The sequence below is a fragment of the Pelodiscus sinensis genome, chromosome 12 (genome assembly GCF_052426305.1).
Source record: "Pelodiscus sinensis isolate ZL-2025 chromosome 12, ASM5242630v1, whole genome shotgun sequence".
In the NCBI taxonomy this organism is placed as follows: Eukaryota; Metazoa; Chordata; order Testudines; family Trionychidae; genus Pelodiscus; species Pelodiscus sinensis.
The window spans coordinates 25,261,292-25,274,557 of NC_143063.1; positions in this window are offsets into that span (position 1 = coordinate 25,261,292).

The window sequence follows — 13,266 nt, forward strand, 5'->3', positions numbered from 1 at the left end:
ACCATTTTACACCTGTAGATGATCTACCACATGGAAAAAAGTAGATCACAGGCAAGTAGACCCTTTTCTTTCTTTCTTTCTTTCTTTCTTTCTTTCTTTCTTTCTTTCTTTCTTTCTTTCTTTCTTTCTTTCTTTCTTTCTTTCTTTCTTTCTTTCTTTCTTTCTTTCTTTCTTTCTTTCTTTCTTTCTTTCTTTCTTTCTGAAAAAACTTCAATTACATCCACACTGCATTTTCATTCTTCCAAAAGAAAATTGAAAGAACAGAGGGGTTTTTCTGACATTGGTAATCCTCATTCTACAAAGCCTTTTTCCAAAAGAGCTCTTTCGGAAAAGAAGCCTTTTTCTGAAAGAGCTGTTTCGGAAAAAGGAGTGTGTGGATGAGGAAGAGGGAGTTCTTTTGAAAGAAAAGGAAAGAGGAAAAAGCACAGGTGCTCTGGTGGCTACTCCATCCATAGTAATCAAGCTGAAATGCAAGATAGCATCCATTCAGTATGGATGCTATCTTTCGAAAAAGCAGATTGCTTTTTCGATGCACTTTTGCAGTGTGATACCTAAAAAAAGAAGCCTGCAGTCTACACATAGCCTCCCCCTCTCCCTCTCTCATGGGATTCTGTGTCAGACTCCTCTGTCAACTTCTGAGACATTTGTCAGTACATTTTACTCCCATTTGGATTTTGTCAAATTCAAAGCTTTGGGCATGGGGAAGTTTTTTTGTTTTGTTGTGTTCATAAATTGCACAGATTTTCCTTTGTGTTTGTTTGTTTGATCACCCCACACTGAAATAATGCCACAATGCTGAATATTATTTGAAAATACTTCAGTTATATTCTGACTATATCAAATGCTGGCTACTCTGGAACTTTGGAAGGATGCCCTCTGGTCCATTCCTGGCTAAGCCAATGATTTGAAAGGTGAACCTTGAATAAGAGCCGCAGGGAACATTTCCTCCCTTTTGTTGTTGTTACTGTTGTAACATTCCCTTCTTCTTGCTATTATTAATGTGTCCCTTCATGTGAATGCAGGAGGTATCTGCTGCCAGTTGCTTGAGTAAAAGGAACAGCGTAGCAGCAGCATAGCACTATTTAAAAACTTTTATTGCTATAAAGATAAAATCCTGCATTTCATGCCTGCCATTAAGTTTCTGCCTCAACTTTAACCCTTTCAGTTGACATCAAACCTTGGGAGTATTTCTCAATTACTTTTAAAAGTTTATACTTTAATAAGTGTGACTGTCCTGACTGGGGAGATGGGTGGAGGAGTGTGCAGTCTCTAAACAGCAACTGCATGAATTGTAATATTACCAAAACAAGCACTAAACTCTCAGAAAACATATGAATTGTAATTCTACCAAAACAAGAACTCTCAAATAATGCAGTGGGAGCACATTCTAATAAGGGAGCAGTCAGTACTGAATTTAAGGGAAAACTAATCTCTTTTTATTACCATATAAAACTGTCCAGAGCAGGACCTCCATTTTAACCTAATCATGGACTTCTTCAAGGAAACTAAAAGTATCTTTACTTTAAATTCTGTGCTGCTTTCTCCCTTGTGAGAGAGTGCCCTTGCTACATTTTCTGAGAATTTAGTATTTTCTTGGCTTCTGAGGGGGAAAAATGAGGTTTTCAGATGCTCCTTATTACCATTATTCCAATTTACAATGCAAGCCTATCTTTTTTTGATCCACAAAAAAGCAAACACAACCCATTTTTCATCTTCAGAAATGAAAGGAATTCCAGTCAAGATGCTGCCAGCTGTAGGGAAAATTGCAGAGGAGTAGCAGTGATGTATTGCATTTGACTTTTACATGGAAAGAAATAGTAATTGTGTGTACATAGTTTTGCATCTATAAATCCATATATTTGTTAAAAAATGAATAAAATAGGGTCATGTTCATCTCAGATGTAACACCACTATCCCATAATATGTAAAATGTAATAAATTGAGCAGTTTGTTTGTAAACGTTTGCAAAGCTTCAGCGCACTGGGTTGGCCACTCCCCCTGCAGGTCTATCAGCGCAGCCCCTGCTGCATGCTGGTTCTCTGCCAGCAGGGCCCCGCCCCCTCCCATTTCCAACCGCGACTGACTGTCATTCCAGGCAGCACCGGCTGGTGAGTGTGAGCAGGTGCCAGACAGTGGCCGGTTACTTGTTGCTTCTACTGTCTACTCATCATGCCTTTACATGCTCCCCCTCTTGCTGTCCTTTCCCTGCTATACCCCTTCATTCGCCATTGCTTCTACACATTCCCCCCCTTGCAGAGTTCATCCCTTCACAGTGACCCATGTATTGCCTTGGGTAGACACAGCTTCGGGTACCAGGAAATGTGAATCTGTCCTGGGGCCCAGTCACACCAGGAAGGTGCAGAGCAATGACCAGGGCTGGTCAGGTCGATCAGTCACCCCACCATGTGAAAGAGGTGTATGGGAGTTTGTCCCCCTCTTTCCATGTGAACCCTAAAGCTTTAAAGGTAAGAAGATAAATAAAAAGAATCCAGCTCTGTCAATCTGATATGAAATTGACTATTTGTACTGCACAGTTCTGATTGATTGCCATTGAACTCACTTCAATACAAATAATTTTACCAGATCTTTTATATTCAACATAGGGAAATAGGGCCACTCTAGTGCTTTTTTGTGACAGCATGCTCTGGTACAGTGTACCATCATCTCTTTTGGGAGCACTCACCACTTTTCCCTGGCACTCGCGCCACACCAGATGAAAGCCCGCTCGGGAGATGCGGCAATTAAAGGGGCTGTGACCGCATTTTGGCCCTGGTGGGTTTTTTCCCCCCTCAACAACTCTTCATGGCATTTTTTTTTTTTTTTGTTGGTTTTGGGGTTTTTTGGCACTGGGCCACCCTATAGCAAAACCAACATTTTTTATTCCTCTGTATTTCCCAAATCAGAGAATATATTCAAAATCGTCAGAGGAAAATCAAGGAACTTTCCCATTCAAATTAGAAGATGTCTCTTCCAAAATGAAGTGATATTGAAATGTAAGGAATTTTTCATGATGAAAATAAAATATGGATCAATAGTATAATGGGATTTTGGTGGAAAATATGAACACAACAGTTTTACCACGTGTTTGTGGAGTTCCCCATTCACAAAATAGTTTGACATACTGCATCTCTAATACATGCATTTTGAGTAAGGGGATTAGGGAAGTTTCTGCATAGAACTGAGTGAATAAAAACAATGCAGTTGCTTTCTACTTTTTTTTTAAATGATCATTTGTCCATAAAAAGATTGGACATTCTCAGCAGTTTATGTGAAATTGTTCACACTTTCCTTTGCAAATAATTTTTGTTCTGTAGACTGTTATGAACACTTTGTCAATATTCAAATCTAATAATCCACAGTGCATTATTCATGCAAATAATGTGGCATTGGTATTGTTCCCTGATTGGATGGCTTGCATAAGTAACTTATTCAGCACAAATAGCACTGGAATAGATTATTCAAAAATCACTTTTAATAAACATGTGGGTTTAAATTAATTTTTAGCGTATTCTTGATAGCAACACCTAGTCATTCATATATTTACAGAAAGTATACAGAGAAAGTGTACAGAGAAGGTTAAAATAAAATTTTATATTGAATGGAAAGCAGTATAGGTATAGTTCTATTTGGGTTTGGGGGGGGAGAGTTTCTAGAATGTTCTATGTGTGTTCATTATTTCTTATACTGTGGACTTCCCCCTAGGAACAGATTGCTGCAGTATATGCGAGTCCAGTTCTAGCAATGCCAAATGAAGGAACCTGAAGCAAAGCAGTCAATGGACAGCATGATCATGCAGTTGAATCATGCTGGAAATGTTGTGGATCTTTGTATTTTACTTTTTAAAAGAATTACCTATATGAAAATGATGCACATACAAGTGAGATATTACTTATGAAAGAGAGAGCCAAAAATATCAGAAGTAATGTAGATATTTTAGATGATTGTTCTTAATCCTTTCCCCAGTGTAAATATGAAGTAACTCCACTGAAATCAGTTATTTATTATTTGTACTATGGGAGTGCCTACATGCTATGGTTGTGGACCATGGCACAGTCCAGAAACATAGAACAGCAAGACAACCCTTGCTCCAAACCGCTTACAGTCTATGTAGTTCAGTTACTTTATACCACTAATACTGTGGTCAGAATGTGGCCCATTGCGTCTGCTTGGGGACTCCCTGGAGGAAATAAACCAGATCAGACCACGAGATTACATAGCTTCTGACACCTTTAAGGTCTAAAGATATTGTTTCCAGCCCTTGCTTGGTTTCAAAGTTAAGCTGATGGTTGGTGCTATTTTAATCTCCCTTTGCATGAACCACAAAATCACTGAACAGTTCAGGAGATTTGTCCATCTCTCCTCGGTAAGGGCCTACCATTTGAATAGGCAAGGGGAAGAGCTGAGTTTGGCCTGGAAATCGGTCTATCATTTGTATAATGCATTGCCATCTGGGGGCCTACCGTTTAAATGCTTAACTCAGTCTTTGACTTATGAGTCAGCAGGGACTTGGATTTCTGCAGCAGTTCTTGGGCCTTGCTTGGCAATGATCTGACTCTGCTGACTTGTGAAGCCTCAGTGTGGGACTTAGGAAGGAGCCTTGTCCAGTCAGTGTCCTTGGAAAAATAAGGAAATCCCTGAAACTGAAATGAGTAGAGGAGCTGCGTGGGGAAAGCTGCATGGGGCTGAAACCTGTTCACTTTGGACCAGAATCACTGGTGCAAAGTGAGGGTCAGTGTCACCAAATGAGAAAGTCACTATTTTGCACTGGGGCAAATGGCTAAACATGCTGCAGCGTAATTGTGAATTAGGCCTGTGATGTTAGGTAAGTTATACAATCCTGGGTGAATGTGTGTCCATCTCTCTGTCTCCTGGAGTTCAAGTAGATAAGAAGACCAACATACTTAACACACAGAGGAGGACTTAGATTTGCTCTTTACTCCAATAGGTATAGTTCAAAGCACCACTGACATTGTGGCTTCTGAAGAGACTATTCACCTTCCTGCCAGGGGAAAATGCATTGATTATAGCTATAGGAAGAGGAGCTAGTGATAGTATGGTGACAATTCTAGACTCTTATTTCTCTGAAAATTCATCCAATGATCCATCAACATAGATATAAGAGTGCTCCCAATCCACATCTGAGAGTTCTTTGATTAAAGCTAATGAACATCAGACTTGACATTCTCAGTATTTCTAGATAAGCAGTAAATAAAACCCCATGCAGAAACAAAATCCTTATAAACTATTCAGGTCCTTTTAAAAATAATTTTTAAAATCAACAAAGAATGCAAGACCAATATTCAACATTTCCCCTGCAGAACTTCAAAACAGTACTTTCATTCCTTCATGATAGAAAATTCTAGGTGAATTACGGTTTAAGGAAGCTTTTCTGTAGGAAAAGAGGCAAATCTGTAAGAACTGAGACTAGCTGGAAAGTATTGTGTGTAGGGGTTAAAGCAGTTGGGAGCTAATGTGTAGTTTAGTAAGTTTAACTCATTCAGAAAAGTGGTATAATAGGGAATCTTGGAAGATGGGCAACATGTATTACTACAAACAACATACCATACACAGGGGCGGATGAGGGTTTCGCGGGGCCCAGGCAGCACAATTTCGCGGGGCACCCCTTTGACACGGCGCATGTGCCATGACGCCATAGCGCATGTGCGGGACCTCTTGAAGTATGGGGCCCGGGGCAGTCACCCTGCTCGCCCTGCCCTATTTCCGCTGCTGACCATACAACAAATTTCAAGGCTGCGAATTATTACTGATCTGGGACAGTCTTAAATTATATGTTGCTCTTTTAATTAAAATATTCTGCTTTTGTCTTGTGGTTTTCAATATGCATAGATTGTATTCTTCTAGGTACCAGTGTTCTTCTTCATCAGCCTAGCCTTGTAAGACTGCAACAGGAATGTAAAGAACTACTCATGGGTGGAAAAGAAAGCTTAGGATTTCATTGATTCTGTATTCATTTGTGATGAAAGAGCAGAGGACAGCCATATACAGCAGTGCTTTAGTGTGACCAGGCAAATGTAATAGAGGGAAGGGAGGAGATGTGGCTTGGAAGAAGTTGGGGGTGAGGGAACGGACTAAGAAGAATATTTGACTAACTGAAATAGAGCAGGGCAGTGAGGGATGAATGACCACCTATTCCATTAACATACCTAACCATTGTGTTGAACTATTATTAAATGAAGCAGAAAGTAAGACCTGCAAACAAAACCAATCCATAAATAGCATATTTTAAATAATTTAATACAGGAATCAAAATTTAAAGTAGGAAAATCTGCATAGAGGCCCAGAATTATGACTCGGTTGATGATGATATTATTTATTATCTAGGCCCTTGATCTGGCACCTTTTTTTACATAAGATCATAAGAATGGCCATACTAGGTCAGACCAAAGATCCATACAGCCCAGTATCCTGTCTTCCAACAGTGGCCAATTCCAGGTGCACCAGAGGAAGTGAACCAAACAGATAATGATCAAACGATCTCGCTCCTGCCATCCTTCTCCACCCTTCAACAAACAGAGGCTAGGAACACCATTCCTTACCCATCCTGGCTAATAGCCATTAATGGACTTAGCCTCCATGAATTTATCTAGCTCTTTTTTAAACTCTATTATAGTCCTAGCCTTAACAACCTCCTCAGGCAAGAAGTTCCACAGGTTAACTGTGCACTGTGTGAAAAAAACGTCTTTTTATTTGTTTTAAACCTGCTGCCCATTAATTTCATTTGGTGGCCCCTAGTTTTTATATTATATTATTCTAGTCTCTAGCCTTCTCCATTGTTTATTCAGATCTTAAATTTCCCAGGGCTTTAATGAGTGAGGAGATTGTTATATGCTGTAATCAGAACAAGTTTCTTTTCCCCCCAGAAACTGATTGATAGTTTCCAATTGGAAACTAATTGCTGGATCAAAGTCAAATTGCTCAGCAGTCTGTAGGATTTAGCCCTAACTTTCTAAATAGCAATTCTCAGATCTGCTAAATGTCCAAAATGAATTTCATTGAAGATAGCAGACCTGTCCGAGGTATGAGATACCTGTAAATCTAAATGAAGCATTCAGACTTAATTTGAGTTTGGGATTTGGATTGAGGCTCTGGCCAGTCCTTATGTTGTTCCGTTCAGTTTGCCCATTCCTAGTATAGATGCCTGGGAAAGACTTGACTGGTGAGCTGAGGGACTCTTCAAATCTAATAGGGCTGAGATTAATTGTCTATAACTAACTGTTTGAAGAGAGCAAGCTGTTAAATTGTTCTATCATTCAGTGTTAAGTCAAGTAAAAGTTATTATATTGAGCATAATGGAAGCAGTTAGAGGCCAAGGGAAAAAACATTAAAGTTTTTCAAAGTTATAAAATTAGATTGTGAAAGTAAAAGATTGAGTCAAAACTAAGATATAAAAGAGTGACAGATGATCACTCAGTCAGAACTTGAATATAAAAAGGATGCAAGATGGTCTGTAGATTAATTTAATGCAAATCCATCTCTGCAAGTTGAATTTACAGTCATCTGAGTGTTTTTGGTGCTCAAGTGAACTTACATAAGTAGGCAAAAATATTATTGTATTTTTTTCTAACAGAATTTGAAAACTATTAAGACAAAGGAAGTGAGAAATCACGAGTGTGGGATTCTCAGAATGTGCAATCAAAATCATGAAATGCAAGTTTATATACTTAGAAGCAAAACAAACTCTCCAAGCCTAATCAACAGGGCCAACAGCCTCGCTAGGTCCCTGAGCAAGTCAAGGGAGGTCCCTGCTCCACTGGTTGCCAGTCTATAGTATTGGGGCGTTCACCATTATTAGTGCAATGATAGGAATGATGGGAAATTCTAAGAAAAGGAGTGTGGCATAGACATATAGCCAGTGTTCGCAAAGCATCACATAGTCCTGGGAGGACAGATGATTTTTATATAAATGCTTTCGATAACACAAGGTTCCAAGCACAGCAGAAACAAGCCCTAAGTACAGAGGGAAAAGTACACAGCAGAAACAAGCCCTAAGTACAGAGAATATATATATATATATATATATATATATATATATATATATATATATATACTGTTGCACAAGTTCCCTCTAATGTCTCAATGTCAGGACATAATGGAGCAGAAGAACCCAGAAGAATCTCAAACTGTCAGGAGAGGGAAAAACCTCTCACCCTCTAGGCAGTGGGCTGAATTCATTCTGGTTCAATTCCACCAAATATAGTAGCTCTACAGCAGCAAAACTTATTGGCTCATTTCCTTTTGTTTTAAAACCGTCAGGCCCCAGACTGTTCCTGAGTCACCATCATTCCCCACTTGCCACCAGCAAGCCAAATACTGATGCTCTCGTGCTGCGTTCCTCAAATAGCCCAACTAAAATCAAAGGGACTCTGAGTGAAATATTAATCAAGGTGAGTAAGACTGTCTGAATCTGGCACATGCAGGGGTGTTACTGCTACCCTAGGGGTGATGAAGAGTATCTCTATCAAAACTACAGATGGGGGGAAATCTGACTTCCCTGAGACACATATGCAGTGTCATTTTAACCACCTTAGTCCCAAGATATGAGAGAGACATGGTGGGTGAGTCAATAGTTTGAACTGGACCAACTTCTGAGGGTAATAGAGACAAGACTGTTGTATGGCTTGAAAGTTTCTCTCTCACAGACAGAAGTTGGTCCAATAAAGGATATTACCCCATATACTTTGTCTTTCCAGACACTTAGCATGAGAGATGAAAAGATGAAGGGGAGGCTGAGATTTGGCTTAGAAGGTAGACAGAAAGTTCTTTAGTTTACAGCAGTTATCCACAGACTTACCTGGGCTTGCACCATTCAAATAGCTGGTACTGAATCAAGTACTATAAAGGAAACCCTCCCCATTCACAGTAGATGCGTTTCTGGCACCACCACAAATGGCAAAATTGGCAAATACTGGCAGCTGTGGCTCCTGAACTCACCCTATGACCGGGAGCTATGGGGAACACACCACAGCTGCCAGGAACCCACAGGCCAGGCCAGGACACCTCAAATACAGAGAACCCCGAATAGCAATTTTATGAATTGCAAGGGTCTCCTGTGCATTTTGTTGGGTGTAATTATTTGAAGCTTTCAACATTTTTTAGTCTGCCCTCTGATACATATGAGCAACTCTCTATTGCGTTGTAATTAGTCCATTCTAGGATCTAACATGCAAATTAGAGTCATTTCAATTTGCATAATTTTTAACATAAACCCGTGTATGAAACATTACACCTCCTCAGTCGCAATGTTCCCAGGTTGTAAATGTTCTTTAGCCATTGGGTTTGTCATTTGACACTCCTCTTCTTACCTAAAATATCCCAGCAGATAAAGCCAAGGTATCTGGTTTTCATTCACTTTCTTTGCTCGTCATCACCATTTACGACATTCATTTAGAACAGCACATTAAGTTTATTGACAGCATTCTCCTTCACGATGTTTGACGTGTCTAATGACAAATGCTGCTTTAGTCTCTTTAGATTAAATAGATTTATAGCCTTTAGCTTTTCCCAGGCATACTAAAGGGAGAAATAAGTAGGAAATAAATAAAACAAGACAGTGAATAAGAAAGTTTTAGAATAGTTTGGCAAATCATCTCAACTATAGCCTTTCAGGCACAGTGAACTTTAGGACTGGATAATAGAAAATTCCTGCTCTGTATAGCTGTCTTGTGCTGTTTGATACCATGTCTGTCTTTTTCAAAGGACATTTTAATACCAGATATTATTTGCTCCATTTCAAAGGTCAAAATCTTGTAGCCTTTACTCAACCAAAGTTCCCATTGTCCAGTTTTATCTTGAGGAAGAATGGCAGGTTTGATTTTATAGTGACTTGATTTCTCTTCCCTTTCTTCTGAAAAACTGTTCCACCACTTGCAAATTAAATGTAGTGTTAATGGTAAAGAAATTATTCATTTCGTTAGCAGCACAGCTCCTTTTTCAGGTTATTAAAGTAGCCTTTCATTAGCTTATTGTCCCAGATGAAGGCCAGTCTCCATCATTTAGGAGGGGAGGCATACAAATATCCATTATAATATTTTTATTTACTCTGGTTTTCATTTTGTCCGGGGGAGAAGGGCTTTACAATACATGGACTGGCAGAAAACGGTATTTTGCAACTTTTAAAATGTCATTTTACGGAAGTGTTTCTATCACCTAGTTCAAGGATGATGACACCTCAGACCTTATTCCCAGTGTTATGACAGTAGCACCTGAGTTTGAGGCACTTGTACTAGGCACTGTATATACCTAAGAACTTACAGTCTAACTAGACATTATTAATCTCCTATGGGGCGGCAAATTCTCTAATTTGGCACTAGTCAGGTACCAAAGGTGCCAGACTAGAGAGGTTCAACCTGTATTATATGGGTTTCTGTATATTTCAGATCTCATCTGAGGGCATTTGGGAATCCCCTCTACATGGAGGAAATCTGGTTGAGACAAATTCTACAGTTGTTTCTTAAACAGCATGTGCATTAATTTAAATAGAAATGTTGCTTTAATGAGGCTAGCAGGATATGGCCTAATATTTATATTCTTTATTATTATGATCTATCATGGAGGCTTCATCCATGATCAAAGTTATACAGTGTTTAAGAGTTTTGCTGCATCAGAGCTCAAGAATGCAACTTCCTAGTACCAGATGCTGTTTATACAGACACAAAGCATGGTCCCTACCCCAAAGACCATGAACATATGATGACAATCAACATACGAAGGGCAGAAGAGGAAAAAAAAATCAAAATAGGAACCAAAATTGACATGAACTGAATTTGAAGGTTTTTTATCTTGGGGTGCATGGATGCATATTATATATCAATGATGCTCTACCACGGAATACATCTTTAATTATTTGTTACTAATGCTAGTCAACATTGATTAAAAGCCAGATTATCACCAGAAAAACATAAATCAGCATTAGATGCATATACACTGGCACATACCACCCTGAGGGTATGTCTACACTAGCCCCCTAGTTCGAACTAGGGAGGCTAATGTAGGCATTCGAAGTGTCAAATCAAGCCCTGGATTTAAATATCCTGTGCTTGATTTGCATCTTCCTGGCCGGTTGCCATTTTTTGAAATTTACAAGTTTGGACTAACTGCCGCATCTACACATGGCAAGGACCTGGTTTTTCTAATTAAAGCCCCTAAATTGAACTACCTGTTAAACCTCCTTGCAGGAGGAATAACAGGTAGTTTGATTTAGGTCTTTAATTTGAAATACCGGGTCCCTGCTGCGTGTAGACGCAGGCAGTTAGTCCGGACTTGTAAATTTCAAAAATGGCGACCGGCCGGGAAGATGCAAATCAAGCACAGGATATTTAAATCCCGGGCTTGATTTGCAACTTCGAATGCCTACATTAGCCTCCCTAGTTCGAACTAGGGTGCTAGTGCAGACATACCCTGAGTAATTGAACTTGAGTAGAAGTGGTAAAATGGAAATAACTTATCAGGATGCCATTTAAATACAATACAAAGGGATGCAAAGAAAATGAAGGTATATTTGCAGGATGGTGAGGGAAGAAAATCTATCATGATTTCTGATTTCATGAGTTAACTAATCTTCCCCCGCCCCCTTTAATAGATGTACCAAATGTTTTTGGCAGAAAAACTAATGAGAATAACCTATTCACCAACCATATGTAAAGGGGATGGAGATAAATCACTTTCCACTGGTGGGAGTTAGATTTTAACCCAATAGTGAAAATAGTTATTTCCATAAAGGTCTCAGTACCTGTTTGTTTATTCATTTTCAAGTCACAAGTCAATAGGTGCTGTTTTCTGTCAGATGAGCATCCCACCATTCCTATCATTGCACTAATAATGGTGAAATTCCTAATACTATAGACTGGCAACCAACATTTTCAATCAGCATGCCATCAATACACGCAGTTATAGGTTAACATGTTGTACATCTACATGTTTTGTTAGTCTTAAAGGTGCTACTAGACTATTTGTTGTTTTTAAGTTTTTCCTATTACAGACTAACACGGCTACCCCTCTGAAGCTTAAGTAAACTAAACAGACATCCTTTAATCATTTGTCAATGATACAGTACCACATTTTTCATGTACTTTCACATGGGCCTCTGATAAAATAGCATTCTCAAGGTTTTTAAAGTCAGCCATTTTCACAAACACAAAATCTGATAATTTAGTTTTATTTGTATACATTTGGAGTTTTTCACTGACACATTTTTCACATGCAAAACTTGCAGGCATAATTTTTAAATGTTGGTTCTAAAAATTTCTCTGGGAGGTGGATATGAGATTTCGCTTGCTCTTGTTGACACTGAACATATAGGCTTTTCCAGTAAGAATCTGAATCAGTTTTGTGGATGATGTTGCCCTGACCTAGTGAGAGGCAAACAAAGTAGTATCAGATAGAAGCAGCAGGTGGCCCTAGATGGAGAGGAGAAAAATAGCAAGCTGTGCTGGGAGCTGAACAAAAGGCAAGGACTGAAGGAACTGATACTTATCAACACCTCCCTAATGATGGGTATTCACCTAATGATAACCCCTGTAAATCACAGTGAAATGGGGCTTTGAAAAAAAGTAATATGTCAGCAGCATGCTGCTGGCAGCCAGAGATTTGTTTTTCTATATTTTAACAATTCTACTTTTCTATGACTATGGCTGTTATAGTGATAGAGATGTAGCCGTGTTAGTCTGGTCTAGCTGAAACAAAAGACAGGACTATGAAGCTCTTTAAAGACTAACAAGATGGTTTATTATGTGATGAGCTTTCATGGGCCAGTCCCACTTCATCAGATCAATTTGTGGAAGAAATTTGAAACATCTTGTTAGTCTTTAAAGTGCTGCATAGTCCTGTCTTTTGTTAGGGATGTTATGTGAGCAATATATACTTTGTATGTTGTAATTGAAATCAATATATTTGAAAATGTAGAAAAACTTCCAAAAATATGTAATAAATTTCAATTGGTATTCTATTGCTTAACAAAACTGCAAAAACTGCAAAAATTGTGATTCATTTTTAATCATAATTAATTTGAGTTAATATGTAAATTAACTGAAGCAAAATGCAGGACAATGTAGCACTTTAAAGACTAACAAGATGGTTTATTAGATGATGAGCTTTCGTGGGCCAGATCCACTTCCTCAGATCAAATAGTGTAAATTAACTGTGATTAATCAACAGCCCCCAAAAGTTGTACCTTTCTAAACTACGCTTTCACAATGAAGAGATTGCACTAGAGCTTTCTTTTGTTCATCATTTTTACAGTGCATATAT